We start from the raw sequence: 17764 nt of genomic DNA on the forward strand, positions 1-17764 counted from the left end.
CAGGAGTCTGAAGAGGCGGAGCGTCGTTACCTGCGGAATCATGAGGCCTCCCACCTTTTCTTCCGGGTCTGGTATCTGCTGTGGTTGTCGGCCTCTTGTGCGCTTTCTTAGCACCAAGAGCTCTGACTTTTATGATGCGCACGTCAGTCCACATGCTTCCAGGTACTGTTCCGTTGTGTCAACCGCTTCTTGCAGAGCGTCTTGCTGTTTACCTGTGGACCCTCCCGTAGTCCAGATGGTGAGGTCGTCAGCATATATTGCGTGATCAATCCCTTGAGTAGTTGTTTGGCTAGCGAGCTCATCGCCAGATTGAATAGCATCGGCGAAATGACGGAGCCTTGTGGCGTTCCATTTCGCGGTATGTCAAATTTCTCCAAGCGTAAGTTGTCTATCCCCGCTGTGGCTGTCCGTTCTTTCAGAAAAGCTTTGATGTAATTATATATATTTTTCCCGCAGTTATATACGTTGAGGTGTTGCAGTATGGTATCGTGTGACACGTTGTCGAAAGCCCCTTTCACGTCAGGTGCGAGGATGGCTCTTTTGCTGTGCGTGTCCAGTTTATCGATGACTTTTTCCTTGATCAGCAGTAACGCATCTTGCATGGACAGGTGAGCTCTAAATCCGAACATAGTGTTTGGGACGTGTCTGTTGCCTTCGAGATGTTCGGTCATGCGGTTGTGCACCATGTGCTCGTAGAGTTTTCCAGCACACGAGGTGAGGGATATAGATCGAAGGTTCTGCACGCTGATGGGCTTGTTGGGTTTGGGTATCATGGTTACCTCACCATGTTTCCATTCCGGTGGTACTTTACCGTGTTCCCAGCACTCGTTGATGTATTTTAAGAGTGCGTCTACAGAGGGTCCGTCAAGATTCCGGAGTGTCTTGTTGTTTATTCTGTCGTACCCGGGCGCCGTGTTGCGGGTGAGCTTGCTCAAGTCCCTCTCGATTTCTGCTTCTGTGAAGAGCCGATCCAGTTCTATATTTTGGTTGCTTAGATACTCGTCAAAGTGCGAATCTACAGTTATGTTCCGCTCCGTACCGAGGAACTTCTCCTTCACTTCTTTGATAATGTCTTCCTCTTTCCCCGCGTGGTTGTTTATGAGTCTCTGCACTTTCTATTTTACGGCGTTCTTGTTCTTCTTCTTTGATAGGAGAGTCTTGAGTACCGCCCAAGTGCTCTTGCTGCTTAAGGTCCCTTGAAGCTTGTTGCATGTTTCGCGCCAGTTATGTCTTTCAAGTTGTTCAGAGTAATCTTGCGTTTCCTTGATCAGTTTGTAGATTTGAATTTTGAGTTTATGGTTGCACTTGTTACGCTACCAGCATTTCGCGAGTCCCCTCCGCGCCTCCCACAGGTGAAGTAAGTGGGGGTCGACCACGGGGGTGTCTTGCGACAGTTGGATTATCCTCGTATGCCTCTCGGCTTTTTCCACGACTCCTCTGATCCATATTTCGATGTCGTCTATTGTCGCATTAATGGCGCTCTCGTCTTTGTGAAAGGCCTGCCAGTCTGTGATCTTGGCTTTTCCTATCTTTATCATCGCTTTGTGGTGCGGGATGATCGTTTGCAATATATAATGGTCGCTACCCAGATTCTCGACCATGCAGCTCCACTCATACTGTTTGAGTCCGTGTACGAATGTGAGGTCGGGGCTGGTGTTTCTAGATACTTGACATGAAAATTGTTACAGCGCAAACACATGCAACCACAAAGTATGAAGGACGGGACACAAGCGCGGACACACAGCGCTTGTGTCCCGTCCTTCTCACTTTGTGGTTGCATGTGTTTGCGCTGTAACAATTTTTATGTCAAGTATGCACCAACTCGCCCAGAAAGAAGTTTTAATTAATGTTTCTAGATACATTGTTGCCAATGCGCGTGGGTGTCTGCGGGTCATTGAGTAGCGTGATGAGATATATGTTGTTGGGCTACGTTGTGCACATCTCCTTTTTCCTTTGAAGCCGCATATCCCCACGCCATATGGGGAGCATTAAAATCACCAACGACTATCAGTCCGTTACCATTGCTCAGCTTCTTCACTTCTCGCATTAGCTTGTCTATATCGTTTAGGTGGCCCTTTGGCGGGCTGTACATGTTTAACACAAAGAGGCTTTGCTGCTGTTTTTTCTCGGGTACGATTTCGACGAGAGTGTGTTCGGTGCGGTGTTGGATGTCGTGTCGTTGAGCGTTGATGGCCTTCTTGGTCAGGATTGCTGTCCTCGTCTTACCGTCAGTGACGTGAGTGAGGTAACCACTGACCTTGAAGTCTTCAGCTTCGGTTTCTTGTAAGGCTATAATATATGGGTCGAATGGCGTGCAGAATTGTACAAGGTTGCTTCTGTTACTTCGGATAGAATGACAGTTCCATTTCCAGATTTTGAGCCGTGGGTGTTGCTTGCAGTCATCTTTCTCTTAGCCTCGTCATCTTGTTCGCTTAGGGTCTGCCTGATCTTGGTTTGTCTCGCAGGGTACTTAGGCTTCTTGCGAGAGAGAGAGAGAGAGAGAGAGAAGGGAAGAAGGAAAGGCAGGGAGGTTAACCAGACTGAGTCCAGTTTGCTACCCTACACGTGGGAAGGGGAATGGGGAGTGAAAGAGAGAGAGAGAGCATGTGGATGCGTTGACTGAAACTTTCCCCCCTTGTCATTTTGTTCTTTAGGGCCTGAATCTGGTTCTCTATTTCGCTCTTGGGAGATTGGAACCCAGTCTGTATCATCTGGGTTACCGTGTTTTGCATAACCTGCGTTACAGTGGACATTGTGGTTTCCATCATGATGGTCACGCCGGCGTTGATGCGGTCTTCAAGTGTCTTGAGGTCATTCCGAGTTATCACCGCTTGGTTCGGCAGTTCTGGCTCTGGTCGTGTTGGTGAAAATGGTGGTGGTGGAGATGAAAGCCGTGGTAGTGGTGTTTGCGATTGCTGGGCCTGTTCTTTCCGTAGTTGTTCTATGAGTTCGCATGCGGTATTCGACTGTTTTTTCGTACTAGCTTCCTTCTCTTGTGTCTTCTTCTTTTGCTGTTCTAGCTCTCGCTTCAATTCTTCGTTCTTTCTTCGGAGAATCATTATCGTGTCTTCGTACCTCGAGTGTATTGTGGTTTGAACGCCATTATTTTCCTCGTCGTATGATTGTGCCCTGTGATGACGTTGGCCCAGCTTACCTTGCGCTGGGTGTTGTCGTGTTCCACACCCATTGCCGTCATCCGGGGGACGCTCTGTTCTCTTTCCCTCGATCCCGATCCCGACTTGGATCTGGATCTTTTTGTCTCTTCGGTCTCATTCGGTGACTGTGGCGATAGTGACATGGTGATGTGGTCGTTGTCTTTGGTAGTTACTACGCTGGCCTGGTACCAGAAGCTTCTCTGTCTCGATCTTGAGCGCTCCCTGACTCTCAACGGTGGCGGGGTCGGTTTCAGCTTCCTTCGAGAGTCTCTACTCGCCGTTTCATAGGGCATTCCGCAGAGCTTACATTTCGGCTCGGATTGGTGGTTGTTTGGATCAGCGTTGTGTTCTCCGCAGTTGTCACATAGTTCGTCGTTTGGATTAGTGCAGGCGTCTTGTCTGTGTCCTATCTCCCTGCAATATCTGCAGTACTGGACTGGCTTTCTGTAGGGTCTGCAGCGGGTGAGCGTACATCCAACTTTAACATAGAACGGCACGTGCGGGCCCTCGAAGGTGATCACTGCCGACGTCGATCTTCCCAGCATTCTAGCGTACAGGATTTTGCGCTTGTTGGTCGTTGCTAGTAGATGTACTAGCTGCTCGTCGGTGGTGCCTTCCTTTATTCCGTGTATAACGCCACGTATATTTCCCGGCATTGGCTTGAGGTACGGTGTGACTTCGTATGTTGCGTGACCTATTTCGATGCTTGTTATTTCTGCTAGTTTAAGTGCTCAGTCTTCTTCTTCGGTACTTGCCAGAATTCAGTTTTCTTGCCACTGTGTCTGTATGGTCACTTTGAAAAAAAATTTAATTACTGTCGCTGGTAGCACAATTCTAGTCCATGAGCCGGTCCACTGAAAGATGCGGATATTACTTACAGAAAAAAATTGACATCCATAATCGACTAATTAAAAAATTCAGTAATCAACTTTTTAGTAATTGCCTTAAGGCACATATCGCAATTTACCAATTCTAGTGGGTGGGATTGCAAGGCATATCCACTTCGAAAGAATTGTGTGGCTAGCACCATTTACGAGATATGCGCCGTCAAAGTTGCGGTAAAACTGCCCTTTCGTTTCGCATACTTTCTTAACAAAACGTCCTTTTGTGCATTGAATAACAGAAGTAACTTGAACCCCGGTGCATATCTCCACAAAGTTCGGGAATTAATATCTCGCAACTGGTGTCATCCTCAGAATTCATTCCAACTGAATCCGCCTTGTAAATTCCCTGGATAGAATTTGTAAATTGCACTATGTGCCATAAAGTAATCAGGAAAAACTTAATTAGTGATCGATTGCTAATTTGTCGATTAAGCATGTACATTATTTGTACAAGCAATGTCCACTACTTCCAGTAGACCAGCTCATGGACTAGAATTGTGCTATCTGACAGAGGCAATTTTTGAAAACTATTGAAAGTGTTACGGAATTCACGGTATATTGACACCCGGTATATTGATCCAGTACTAAACGCATTACCGTCGACAGTCATCATAAGAAGGGTTGGGCCGAATTTTTCGATCGGAACGGATAGATCATTGGAAATGTAACAAAAATGTGGTAAGAACTTATTATTTATTTATCTGAACCAGATGAATAGATCACTACATTTAAATATATCAGGTAAGGTTTCCTGAGCAAGTTAGGCTGGAAAAAAATTTAGAATTATTACGGGGATTGCAAAGAAAGCTGGAATCAGCATGGTAACTGTTTTGTAGCTTCAATGTTCTCACACACAACGTCAAACACATCCTTGTGGCTAAAACCTAGGCCTGAACCGTCAAGGCCGAGGTGGACCAAGCAGTTCACTTTAATGCAAATTCACTGAACTAAGGTGGCTTGCAGACACTTCGCTTTCCACTCTTAGTATTTAAGGTATACACAGACCTAACGCGCCCACAAAACTGCTTTTTAAAACTTCATTTTAATGGCGCGCGACCACCTATGTTCCGAAAAATCCTTAGTGTGCGAAAACTGCATATCTTTATAATAATTTATTAAAGAGTCCTTTATAACGCGAAGTTTAATGATAGAAACTTGGTAATGGCACACCTACTAGGATCGAAACATCGTTTTATATTAACGGTAAAAAGGGTTGTTTTCGAAAACTGTTCGGTATTCAATTGATTTCGATTCGTGTCACAAAAACTTGTATTTGCACCCTCCTCCAAAGAAGCAGCCGAGCTGAGGATATGCTGACAAGGCGCGCATGAAGCCGGCCGGCGGTAGCGTTTCCTATCGCATCAGGCTGCCTGTATAAGCTCCATAGAGAAGTGAATACTTACCGGGGTCGAATACCTGGAGATCGTAGGCCCTGTACACTACTCAATGAATATGGCGATATTGCAGTAATTAGGAGCCGAGTTCTGAGCATGAGTTATTACACTGTTGAACAAGGGAACAGTGTGCCTCCTAACTTGGATTATGCATCACGTCTGTGTATTTACATCGCAGAAAGGTGTTCGGTTTGTTTTAGCGCTCCCAGCATGCAGATGTACCCAAGCAGGTAAAAACATAATTAGGGTAGCTGCGATACATATGTTCCTGCTACTCTTATTTCGTGACAGGTCTGTCATATGCTGTGAAAAATCTGAAGCTGGCCGTTAGCCTAAAAATTGCTGCGATGCGCTTTGTCAGACAACCACAAGATGACTGCCCCCAGTAAGATCATGCAATATTTAAAAAATACTCTCTACCCCTATTAACAAGGCCCTACTTGGAACACGCGATGAGCTGCTGTAATACTGCGGCATTTTTAGCGCCACAAATGAGGTCAGCCGGAGTTTCACGCTTCTTTGAAGACGCATGAAAGTCAGCTGCTTGATACGCGTTACTGTTCGCACAGGTGCCCTTGCGAAGGGCTCCAGATCAGCTTGTACCGGCAGCTGACGTGCTCGGCTGTGTCTCCAAATATTTGGCATCATGAGGCCACCGCGGTGAATTACCCCTGACTAACCGTCACAATGTTAACCTACGAGCCGGCATACGCTTAGCGACCAGCTCACCAAAGTGCTACCAATGCTTCGTTACCAAGAATAAAGGATAGAACACGAACCCTATGTAGACGTCGATTGCGATTGATCATGAGATGGATTTTTATGGAGCAGCGGCCCCCGTTTCGATTTCAATTGTCCTTCCCTATCTTGTTGCTACTTATGAACGCGTCAAACTTTCCTATTACAGACTTCAAGATAAGGCACCATGAGATATTTTTTCTAGCGACATTTCCTGTAAAAAAAAGCCGATTACGTTGCGGCAAGACTAACACCAGCCTAAAGTACATCTATGCACTTATCAGAAATTCCAAATTGACAACCCCTCTCATAGTCACTATAAACCAAATTCACAACTCTCTACGTTCGTTGAGGCTGTTTATGATTGGCAAGCTGTCTTTGCCAATAATATATTCAATATCAGGTTTGTTAGTATGAGCCATGGGGCCGAATTCACAAAGCCCTTTGTATGCTACATTGGTTTGTAATAACAGGTGGCGCCAATCTTGATGGTGGACATAATACCAAAATTTAGGTTATTGGAGGAAAGTGGCTTGCGTACCCAAGAAGCCAGAGTCTGCTCGTGTTCAACTGGGACCTAAGCGGCTTGCATACACAAGCGGAACGTGAGCCTGTTGGGTACCCTAATTTAAAATTATCTGGTGTTACAGAATCCGGCACATTTCTCATTGAATAGAAGAAAAGAAATACAAAAATTGAAGGGCACATGTTTAAGTAAGGCATGGCCTAACATATGCCGCTTTATGTCTTCTATGACCATGATCGCATATGCAGCAATGATTGCATATGGAGCCTGCAAATCTACCCCGCCACGTGACATTTCAGTGGCTTCCAAGTCACTGCGGCGTCATAGGGAACGAACACGCCGATAACGCGGCTCGGTCGGCTCTTCAAGGCGACGAAGAGGAGCCGATACCGTTATCAAGGACAGATGCCGCTAGAAAACGTCGAATGCTCACCGTGATATCACGTTCTCCTTGTGGAACGCAGGAAGTTTTCAAAACAACCGGCTGCGCAACCTAGACTCCTGTCTACGCCTTTGCATTCCAGCTGGACTCTGCCGTCGCGAAGCTACCCTGCTTTGTTGAATATGGCTTGGGGTGGCCTTCACTAAGTCTTTTGCATTCCGAATCGGATGGGCTGACGCAGCTTCGTGTGATGAGTGTGGCAGCGAGGAGACTCTTCAACACCTTCTCTGTGACTGTCCTCGCTAAATTTACAGAGACGATCGCTCTCAATCGCGATAGCGCGCTCTGAACAAAGACCTCTAACAAAGGAACTTATTTTAGAATGCCGACATCACAAGCCATCGCAGCGGAGGGCGACGAGGGCATTGTTGCAGTTTTTAAGGGCAACAGAATTGGGCAAGCGGCTGTAGCCTGAACAGATGTTTATAGTGCTGCAAGTGCTACAGTGCTGTGCGGTGACGGTATGCGGTGACAGTGTCCGAGTGTGATTGTATGTCTATGCTTCTTTCTTTCTTTATCTCTACGTTGCTGTCACTTTACCTCCCGCTCCCTTCTCTCCCCAGCGTACGGTAGCAAACCGGATCTCCCCATCTGGTTAACATCCCTGCCTTTCCCCTTTCTTCTGTCTCTCTCTACACCGCCTTCCAGAGGAGGTGGTCTAGCTGTACCAGTACCCGCAGTGGTTGCTCAGTGGCTATGGTGTTGGGCTGCGGAGCACGAGGTGGCGAGATCGAATCGCGGCCACGGCGGCCGCATTTCGATGGGGGCGAAAACACCCGTGTACTTAGATTTAGGTGCACGTTAAAGAATGCCAAGTGTCAACATTTCCGGAGTCCTCCACTACGGCGTGCCTCATAATGAGAAAGTTGTTTCGGCACGTAAAACCGCATAATTTAATTTTTTTAGCTGTACCAGTCAAACATAGCATACCTGCTTTTCTACTTCGGCAGACTGAAAATCACTAAAGTATCGTCCTAAGCCTTCGCTGTTGGGGGTGATCCTCTTTATGTTCGCTGTTCATCCCCCCCGCGCACCTGAATCAATTACCCAGTTCCTAAATGATCCTTATGAGCATATGTCAGCTTTATCTCAGGATAAAATACTCCTTCGTGACTTTGTTGGTGTTGACTGGGATTATGCTGCTTACAGTTGCGATCAGTATGTCGATTACTTGTTTGATACTATGCTAACTAGTAACCTGCAAAAACTTGTGACACAATCTACGCGCTTACAAGGCGATAGTGAAACCATTCTTCATCTTATTTTTATTAGTCGTTCTTCTGAAAAATTTGACACCTCCGTAAAAAATTATATTTCCGTCATGAATTTGTCTACTTATCATGCCCCATGGAACGTTACGACACTGCTCTAGATCAAACAGTGATTGTGAAGTACTTTTCTCGTGCGAGAGGTGAAAGTGTTTTGGACTACTTAAATCATTGCCTGAGCGATTTTGATCGGAATGCGGTCACGGTGCTCTAGAATAAGTTGCAGGAAATGTGCCATTTCTATCTGAATAATTTTATTCCAAACAAAGTTAAAAAGAAGTCCACACGAATCCTTGGATTACACGAGAAGTGCAACTTAAACGAAGACTAAAAAAACTAAAGTGACGACATGCCCTTCGCATTGAAATCCAGAACATTCAAGAGGCCCTGAGTAAGGCTGTATGCAAGGCTACGCAGCGGTATTGATACGCAACAGCCGCCACAGTTTGGCTGCACTGAGGAGGAGGAAGACGACGTGTACCCGGTTGATTTTGGGTCGCCATCTTGGCCACTGTTGGTCTACGTGTAAATATATTGTAAATAGGCTTGTGCATCAGCTACACTTAACATAATTTGGTAGAGGTGGACGTTCCCCGTGCCCACTATGGAGCTTCGCAGCGGTCACAACGTCGACAATGCAACTTCGGCTCCTAGTTGCGGCACTTCATCTACGCAAGCCTCTCGGACTGAAGCCGCGACCTAGGTCATCATTTCCCACGTCGGGATCCTGGCGTTTTCATATCCGCCGTAGTTGCTTAGTGACTATGGTGTTGGATTGCTAAGCACGAGGTCGCGGGATCGAATCCCGGCCACGGCAGCCGCATTTTGATGGGGGCAAAATGTGAAAACAGCCATGTACTTAGACTTAGGTGCACGTTAAAGAACCCCAGGTGCTCCGGAGTTCCCCACTACGACGTGCCTCATAATCAGAAAGTGATTTTGGCACGTCAAACCCCTTTAATTCTTAGCATTTTCACAGGAGTCGGCAGTCCTGATGTTAACGACTGGCTCCGGTTGTACGAACGTGTAAGCACCAGTCACAGGTGCGATCCGACTATTATGCTTGCAAACGTTACTTTCTACCTCGACGGCACTCCACAGGCATCGTTCCAGATTCACGAAGAGGAGATCACGAGTTGGGATTTTTCATAGAGAAGTTCCGCGACCTTTTTCGCAATCAGTTTGGTCGCCAACTCAATCGTTTGGTTGCCCTTTCCACGCGCGTACAGACGCCGACCAAGTCCTACATGTCGTACATTCTCTACATCTTGGCCCTTTGTAGCAAGGCCGACCCGAACATGTCGGAGGGCGATAAGGTTAGTCACGTCCTCAAAGGCATTGATCTACTGCTGTTTAACCATGTCACCAGCATCGATACGATCCTCAAGAAATGCCGCCGTCTCAAGCATGCTAAAAGCCGCCGAGTATCCCAACATATCACGTGCCTTCCCAACACAGTATCTACGTCATCTTGTGACGACCTGTTCCACCAGCCCTCACGATGTGACAACTTAACGCTCGTTATTCTTCATGAGGTCGAGGCCGCACAGCCGGCTGCAGCTTTATTCTCGTCATCTGATCCTTCTCCGGTGACGATCTCCTTGATGCAGGCCGTCGTCCACCAAGAATTTTCAAACGTCAGCCTTCACTCTGTTCATCCCGTGCGCTCTGAACCTCTTTACCCACCCGAATTCCCACCTCGCCCCTCTTACTACTCTTATGGGCAACGCGACCCGTCCGAATGGCGCGCCACCGACGACAAGCCGATATGTTTTAACTGCCGACGCATCGGACATATGGCTCGCCACTGCCGCCGCCACTGGACTTCTCCAACACGCTATTCTTCTGCCGACCACGCTCCTTCCTCGAGTTCTTCCTTTTCGTTCGCTCCTTCTATGCCGAACTCATCATCTTATCCAGCGCCACCTCTGACAAGACCCCGCTACGCCCGCTCACCTGCTCCCTCTCACCGTCGATCTCGTTCGCCTCCGTCCCGTCGTGCTCCTTCTCCGACCTATTAGCAGCGCATCCGACCGAAAAACTAGGCAGTGCAGCTTCTGGAGTTGGAGCTGCATTGAGGACTTTGGCACGAAGTCCTCGCTTCACCCGTACCCATGAAGCAGAATCTTTTGGACGTTCTTCTTGAAATATTCCTGTGTGCGCGTCGATTGACGTCAGGGCACGTGTGTCCATTATTAGTGCTGCTCTTCACCGTCGGCTCAAGAAAGTTCTAACGCCTGCCCCTGCCCGAGCCGTCCGAGTCAAATAGGCAGGGACTGTCGCTATAGTTGGCGTGTGCTCTACCCGACTCACCATCGCTGAGAGAACCACCGCCGTTTTCTTCACCGTCATGGAGCATTGCTCTCACGAACTCATTCTCGGTCTGGATTTTTTTTTACTCATTGTGCCGTCATTGACTGTTCGGTCGGCTCCTTTCGCCTTGACTTGCCTATTCTTGCCTATTCTGTGGACCCACCTCAAATTAGTTTAGGCTGCATGGATTTTATTCACCTCCCACCTAAATCTGTCACACACGTCGACTTATTTTCCGCACCACCTGTACCTGACGGCAATTACATGGTCGAACCAATTCCGGCCGTTTTGCTTACCCATGGTGTTACCGTTCCGCGAACTCTGGTGACAATTTCTGGCGGCCGCACCTGCCTTCCTCTTTTCAATTTCGCGCTAACAGCGCATGTACTCCTACAAGGGATCTCAATGGCTGAAATTAACGCTCTGCAAGATGATCAGGTCGAGCCCGTCACATTCGCAGCTTGCTGCATCTCAGCCCGCACCACGACGTGATCCCACTGCAGTGGCGTCGACATCGCGAAGATGGTTTCCTCTCACCTTACACGTGCTCTAGCTGAAGCCCTCTGCCGCGTTCTTGAAGACTATCGCGATATTTTTTACTTTGACAATCGACCCTTAGGCTAACGTCGGTCGTGACCCATCGTATAAATACTGGCGATGCGAACCCCATTCACAGATCTCCATATCGTGTTTCTGCGTCGGAACTAGCATTTATCCAACAGGAAGTAACAAAGATGCTTGCCAAGGGCATTATGGAGCCTTCCTGTAGTCCCTGGGCTTCTCCCGTCGTACTTGTGAAAAAGAAGAATTGAACGCGGCCCTTTTGTATAGATTATCGCCACCTAAACAAAATCACAAAAAAGTACGTTTACCCTTTGCTACGTATTGATGACGCTCTAGACCACCTGTACGTTGCCACCTTTTTTTCTTCTATCGACCGTCCGGCTACTGGCAAATTGCCCTCGACCACATGGACAAGGAGAAGACTGCATTTGTTACCCCTCACGGTCTTTATCAGTTGAAGGTGCTGTCTTTAGGTCTGTATAACGCGCTGGCCACCTTCGAACGAATGATGGACTCTTTGCTTCAGGGCTTCAAGTGGCCCACTATCTGTGCTATCTGGACGACGTCATCGTTTTCTCGCCCACATTCGACACGCATCTCGATCGTCTCTCAGCGATTCTTGACGTCTTCCGTCGGGCCGATTTCCACTTGAACTCTTCAAAACATCACTTCGCTCGCCGCCATATCACTGTCCAGGGACACTTCGTGGATGCACGAGGGGTGCGACCTGCTCCGGTCAAAATTCGCGCTGTTAAGAACTTTCCTGCCCCAAAGTCCGCAAAGGACTTCCCTAGTTTCGTAGGACTGTGCTCCTATTTCTGACGCTTTGTACAGGGTTTTGCGACCATTGCATATCCCCTTACCGACCTCTTGAAGAAAGACGTGCTGTTTTGGGGGGTTTTGATCATGCCGCATCGTTGTCTCATCTCACTACCCTGTTTACCACGCCTCCTATCCTGGCCTTCTTTGACCCGTCTGCCTCAACGGAAGTTTGAACAGATGCCAGTGGTCCCGGCATAGGAGCAGTGTTAGCGCAACTACAGCGTGGACATAATCGCGTTATAGCCTATGCCAGCCGACTTCTATCACCCGCCGAACGCAATTACTTAATCACAGAGCGCGAGTGCCTCACTCTTGTGTGGGCAGTTGCGAAGTTTGGCCCATTCTGTGTAATCACTTATCACCACGCTTTCTGCTGGCTATCCTCGCTCAAGGACCCCACGGAGCGACTCACTCGCTGGGCTTCACGCCTGCAAGAATATACCTTCTCCGCCTTATATAAGACGGGACGCTTGCACCAGGATGTTGATTGTTTGTCCCGATACCCCGTGGATGAATCGGCAGATGCAGCCGCCAGCGCTTCCGTTTTACCTGTGTCCCAATTGCTTGAAATCGGCAACGAGCAACGCCGTGATAGTTCGTTAGGAGCCCTCATCGACCGGTTGGAGTCAACGCCTGGTAACGCCTCTCTCCCGATGTTTCTCCTCAAGAAGGGGACATTATACCGCCAAAATTTTGATCCCTACGGCCATGAATTTCTGCTCGTCATCCCATCGCACCTGCGTTCGACTGTCCTCCGCCAACTTCACGGCGCTCCCTTCGCTAGGCACTTGACAGTCTCGCGCACCTACGAGCATTAGGCGCTCCATGACGGCGCGAACGCATGTTTCGATAGCTCGTTCTATCATCGTTTGTACCCTTGACATGATGTTGTGTTCCATTTGTGCCAGGCGTGCAGAGAAGATGGCGTCGTAGTCAGGATGAATTTGTGGTTTTGGCTGCGTTTCTAGCAGCTTATGCTGGCTCTGCTTTGGTGCCCCGACAGTGAGGGCTCGAGAGGTAGTTTCATGGACTTGTCCGTGAACACGTGCACCTTCATTTGTTGAGAGTGAGGCGGGGACAGACTGACCTGTAATTCTGGCGTGACTCGCTTTCACGTGTTTTAACGCTTCGCTGTTAGCCATCTTGACTACATTAGCAAAGGTATGTTTGCCGTGGTCGGAAAGCGGTTTATTTTCCGGCGGTATCGCAGGAGTTGATGTTGATGGAGCGCGGGAGGGCCACTGTAAAAGTTGTGTCTCATGGTCACTGTCTTTTGAGGGCGCTCATGAGCTTGCGGTTGTGACCCCATGGAGTTCTGGCTTTGCTTCTGAGGTCGTTTTGACTTCACGCGCAGCTGTTTGTTGATCTTTATGCGCTGGGGGCAGTCTCGAGCCGTTGCAAGGTGTTTACCCCCACAATTGCGGCATTTCGGCCCCTGGTTGGGCCAGACCTCGTCACTGCCATGCTGCTTTCCGCCACATGTGGCACAACGCGGGCTGTTAAAATTCGGACAATACTGTTTTCCGTGTCCTAATTTGTGGCACGTATCACAAGCATAAACCTGCGACTTGAATGGGTAGACTCGTATTTTGAAAGACTTGAGCCCGATTTTGTATGGAAGGCTAGTCCCTTTAAAAGTGACTACAGCTGTTCCTTTCTCCCCAATGGGGCGAGCGCTGATAATGTTGCACTTCCGGCAGTGCAGGTTGATCATAAGCTGCTCGGCAGTCATTCCTCCTGCGTTGCGGATAATGCCCCGGATTTGACCCTTTTGTATGGCCTCGTATGCTTGAAACGCAGTTGGCTTGCCATTTATTGGAAGCTGTATTAAAGTCAGAAGGGCATCTCGCGTGTCGCGATCATCGGTGTCAACCGCTATTTGATTACTCCTGTCCAAATATCTGATCTGAACGATCGGGTCAGCTTCCCTTTCATACGTTGAGGGAGCGTTATGAATGTGATTCCAGATTGCCTCATCAATAACGATGAAATTTTCATCCATGATTCTGCATGGCTCTTGATGTTTTAGGATCACAGTGTGAGCATATGAATGGCGTTGAGCGCGCGCGTTCGCTTGGTTCTTCCCTGGATTGCGGCGTTTATATGTGACAGACTTCCATGCTCCTTGTTTCCTGTCATCTTCGTGAGTAGACGCCGAGTCCGAGTCATACGCGTTAAACTCTGGCGTCGCGTTGCCGTTGTAACGAGAGACGCCATGACGAAACCCAGCCTTGGGTTTAGCTGCTGCAGCTGCAGCTATCGCGGACAGGGTTCCGCGTGCGCGTTTCTGCCCATGCTTGGCGGTGGGTACAATGAGTAGGTTTGAGACGAGTAAATCATCGCACTTGCCTTTGCTTCCCCTTGGTGGCTCAGGTTCAGCAAGTGGAGCGAACGGATTCACGTCTGGACGCAGCGGCGCCTTCCTCGAAGCGGTGACGTCTACCATGGCGTCGGTCGAGGTGGTCGTTAGGGTTGGCGTATCCTCTGGCGTGAGGGCGTCTTCAAACTGCTGTAACTCCATCTCCTCGGGTAATGGAACGTTCAGAGCTGCCTCTGGGTCATCCATGGCCACGGTCGATGCGACTAGTGACGTCGCGGATTTTCTGCTCTAAGACATCGGTTTAGGGCACAGTGCTCCGTACCAATTACCATTGACCGTGGCTGTAGCTTTCTCTTGGCAGTCGTTGTAGACATCCTCCACTTCTACTCAAAGAAGCACAAATTCAGAACGTCCTACCGCCCACAGACAAACGGTTTCAAGGAGCGCCTCAACCGGACCATCACCAACATGTTTTCGAAGTACGTTGCGGCCGACCACTACGACTGGGATGTTAATTCGCCATGCGTGACGTTCACGTATAATTCACTGCGTCATGACGCCGCCGGCTATTCACCATTCTATCTATTATAGGGCCGAGAACCCGCGTTGCCCTTAGAAGCCTTGCTGCCTTCTCCCGCACGTTCTGCCACTGAATACTCCCGCGACGGGATTGCACGGGCCGACCACGCGCTGCAGCTCGCCCGCACCCGTCTAGAGGCCCCACAGGAGCATCATTGACGCCTGTATGATTGCTACCATCACGACGTGCACTTTTCTCCGTTTTCTCTGGTGCTTCTCTGGTCACCCATCCGCCGTGTGGGCATTTCCGAAAAGCTGTTGTCGCGTTACACTGGTCCATACCGTGTGGTGTGACAAGTGACCGACGTCACATATGAAATCATCCCCAACGAAACCTACACGTGACATCTGCAAGTGACATCATTCACGTAGCGAGGCTTAAGCCCTACAGCACACCTTTCACCACGGATGTGTAGCTTAAGCACCGGGACAGTGCTTCTACTGCCGGGGGTGGTGATACGGAACAGCCGCCACAGTATGGCTGCACTGAAGAGGAGGAAGACGACGTGTCCCCGATTGATTTAGGGTCGCCATCTTGACCACTGTAGGTGTACGTGTAAATATATTGTAAATAGGCTTGTGCATCAGCTACACGTAACAATATTTTCAATGTACTCTTCCTGGCTTTTTACGTAGTGCATCAGAAAAATTCTGTAACTACCTAGCCAGTACAAAGAGACCCATTGATTGCATTGTGCACAAGGGCGCAACTATCACTGAGAAGCGACGTATAGAGAAACATTTTAATCTGTTTTTTCCAGCGTATTTTCAGATGTCCCGAATCATGTACCCTTCAGCCGTATCCTTTGTTATGCGACACTGCCGTTGTATCGATGCCTGGTGTGGCTTCTATGCTGCTAAATTTAAAAACAAAGTCGTCACCAAGACTGGATAACATCCCAAACGCCTTTTTTTGTGCAGCTATCCAGAGATAGCTGCACGTTTTCTAGTGCACATTTTTAGTGTAGCTTTATCTTCAGCCACCCTTCCCACAGATTGGTGATCGGCTCGAGTTGTACCGGTACCTAAGTATCGCGAAGTGACATTAATAACCAACTATCGACCGAGCTCCCTTACTCCATCTTGCTGCAATCTACTGGAATATACTATAGCTAACCAGATAAAATAATTTTCAAGTAACAACAGCACCCTCACATCGGTACAGCATGGCTTTAGGAAAGGCTTTTCTACCATCACTCAATTGGCTTCAATCATCCACAGCTTTGCTTGCGCTCTTCATAAACCTGGTCAGATTGAGTGTATATTTCTAGATAACATAAAAGCATTTGATCTTGTTTGTCACTGTAAACTAATTAAAAAGCTCGAAATCATAAATATTCTGTCAGAACCTCTAGGCATCTTAAATGTTAATTCCAGAAGCTTAATTACGAATTTCCAAATTTTCTTTCACTGATATCCACCCATTCGCCACATATTGCTGGTGTAATAGAAACATCAAAAAGACAGACTGGTGGGCTATTTGGTATGACGTTATTTACGCTGTAGCGCAGAAGCACATTGACGACGAAAAAAGAAGACGTTCTGTGACAACAGGCGTTGCAGTCCCTACGGTCCTGTGTCCCGAAAAAGACCATCGGCAGCCGAAATTCAATCCACACGATGGGAGACGCCCATCTTCCAGAACAAGCGAGCGAGGTACTCAGACAGCAGCCTAAGTACGCGATTAGCGCTGGGTCCCGTCTTTCGTCCACCATGTGCTTCTGTGCTACTGTGTATATAACAGAAACATGGTTGCATGATAACATATATGACTGCGAAATAACAACTCCAGGTTTTACAATTGTTAGAACTAATTGACGTCGTGGAAGAGGAGGTGGCTTGCTTTAGTTTTGCGGTCTGACTTTAAATTTTCAATTCTTCCCAGCCCACCTGATACCGAATCAGTTTGGTGTAAGGTCTTTTCGGAAGTATTTCTTTAGTATTTGGCGTTATCTACCGCCCACTGTCATCAAACAAAGCTCAGCTGCTCGGTTTAACGACATTCATGAACGGGCGTATCTTCTTTAACATTGATATGTCTTGGTGATCTTAACGCCCCCGGTATTTTGTGGCCATCTTTATCGCTCACCCGCTGTGATGTAGAAATAAGCAAAGCTCTGCTAGGCTTTTTATTATATTTTGGTTTAAAGCAAATTGTTCAAGCGAACACAAGAGGTGCTGCAGGTTTAGGTTTAGTTTTTGCTAGTCCCCGCCTTTTAGATAATGGTTTCGAATGTGAAGTTACACATAGTATTTCGGACCGCAAGGCCGTACTTGTATCTATTTCTGCTCCGGTTAGCAACAATCCTTTGTTTATTCTACTTTTACGGATTTTTCACACGCTGACGACGTGTCCATTATTGAGCTCTTATGTGATTCTTTTGACGCTTTCTAGCATCTCAGCTAAATTAATGATGTGAATTTCTTGGTGGCTTCTTTTCAAAAGATTGTGGCAAGCTGCATCCAGCGCTTGGTCCCTCTTAACATAAAAAATGAAAAATCCTAATCTTCCCTGAATTTCACGTGACGTACTTCACCTGTCGCGTCGCGGTACCAGGTTAAAGCGTTTAAAACGAAACGATGACCCCCTTAATATAGCCGAATTTAACGTAGCCAAGGCGAACTTCGTTTCAAAATAATTTCCTCAAAGCTTTGGACTTCAGGGTTACATTACAAGGTCTAATAAAATGTAACCCTAAAAAATTGTGACCTTCAATTTTACCCAGCTCAGCCTCCACAAATACAGTTGTTATAAACAA

At 47.8% G+C, this 17764-nt stretch overlaps 1 protein-coding gene across 7 annotated transcripts in view; it reads left to right on the forward strand.

Annotated features, from left to right (window-relative positions):
• The window catches only part of LOC142587692 (uncharacterized), an 868078-nt gene that overhangs the window by 14118 nt on the left and 836196 nt on the right, over positions 1 to 17764 (forward strand). The window lies entirely within an intron of this gene.

Source organism: Dermacentor variabilis, chromosome 1 (genome assembly GCF_050947875.1).
Source record: "Dermacentor variabilis isolate Ectoservices chromosome 1, ASM5094787v1, whole genome shotgun sequence".
Taxonomy (NCBI): domain Eukaryota; kingdom Metazoa; phylum Arthropoda; class Arachnida; order Ixodida; family Ixodidae; genus Dermacentor; species Dermacentor variabilis.